Source organism: Physeter macrocephalus, unplaced genomic scaffold (assembly GCF_002837175.3).
Source record: "Physeter macrocephalus isolate SW-GA unplaced genomic scaffold, ASM283717v5 random_13293, whole genome shotgun sequence".
NCBI classification, from domain to species: domain Eukaryota; kingdom Metazoa; phylum Chordata; class Mammalia; order Artiodactyla; family Physeteridae; genus Physeter; species Physeter macrocephalus.
The window spans coordinates 1-1265 of record NW_021158577.1 but is presented as its reverse complement, the minus strand read 5'-3'; the positions used below and the strand labels follow the sequence as shown (position 1 = coordinate 1265).

Sequence of the window (1265 nt, the reverse complement as noted above, 5' to 3'; positions counted from 1 at the left end):
GCCTGGGCTCCAACCCTGGCTCTGTCCCTTGGGCAAAAGTAAACTTTCTTGAGCCTCAGTTTTCTCATCTGTAAAATGGGGAAGGAATAGCCCCCACCGATAAGACGTGCCTTGAGAACTCCCAGAGTTGACAGTAAGAGGTGCCTCAGAAGGGGCTGTGGTTGATCTGCCCTCCGGGTCCCTTGTCTGCTTCAGGAACTGTATTGGCAGTCAGGACCCCTACTGCGGCTGGGCCCCGGATGGTTCCTGCATCTTCCTCAGCCCCGGCACCAGGTACTGGGGACGAGGGAGGTGGGGGGCGGGTATGTGACCCACGTGATGATCGGGAGTCCCCCCAGCAACCACAGCTCTGTGCGAGGGGTTTCTGCTGACTGCGCCTCTCTGCCCCCCTGCCCTCATCAGAGCCACCTTTGAGCAGGACGTGTCCGGGGCCAGCACCTCAGGCTTAGGGGACTGCACAGGTAAGTGGGGAAGAGGGGAGGAGGCCTGGGGACTCGGAGTCCTGGTCCTCTAGGGTTCTCACACCCTCTGCCGCCCATGCCCAACGCGGGGTGAGGGGGGGCGGTACTGGCTTCCGTCAGGGCTTGGGAAGGGCAGGGGGCCCCACTTCCAGGTAGGGAGGTGGGGAAAGGACCGACAGATGGCGAGGGGGCGCTGGGGACCGCAGAGAGAGAGGCCAGGAGACAGACAGATGGGCAGACAAACTTTAAGACAGATGCCAGGGCACAGAGAGATGGGCAGACGGGCGTTGAAAGGGTCAGAGAGGCGCCACGAAGCAGAGAAGCAGACAGACGTTGAGTGGGTAGACCAGCGGGAGGCCGCGAGAGGTGCGCAGGGGACCGTCCCCGGCCGGGCCCCTCACACGCCGCCCTCCCGGCCAGGACTGCTGCGGGCCAGCCTCTCGGAGGAGCGCGCCGGCTTGGTGTCGGTGAACCTGCTGGTGACGTCGTCGGTGGCGGCCTTCGTGGTGGGCGCCGTGGTGTCCGGCTTCAGCGTGGGCTGGTACGTGGGGCTCCGGGAGCGGCGCGAGCTGGCCCGCCGCAAGGACAAGGAGGCCATCCTGGCGCACGGGGGCGGCGAGGCCGTGCTGAGCGTGAGCCGCCTGGGCGAGCGCCGGGCGGGCGGCCCCGGGGGCCGGGCCGGGGGCGGCGGCGGGCCCGGGGTTCCCCCCGAGGCCCTGCTGGCGCCCCTGATGCAGAACGGGTGGGCCAAGGCCACGCTGCTGCAGGGCGGCCCCCACGACCTGGACTCGGGGCTGCTGCCCA

At 67.8% G+C, this 1265-nt stretch overlaps 1 long non-coding RNA gene across 1 annotated transcript; it reads left to right on the top strand.

The window, feature by feature from the left end:
• Positions 1-187: 187 nt before the first annotated feature.
• Positions 188-1128, top strand: LOC114485929 (uncharacterized). The gene is made up of 3 exons (XR_003679159.2): positions 188-273; positions 403-461; positions 882-1128. It is a non-coding gene; the product is annotated as an uncharacterized lncRNA (long non-coding RNA).
• The last annotated feature ends 137 nt before the right edge of the window (positions 1129-1265 follow it).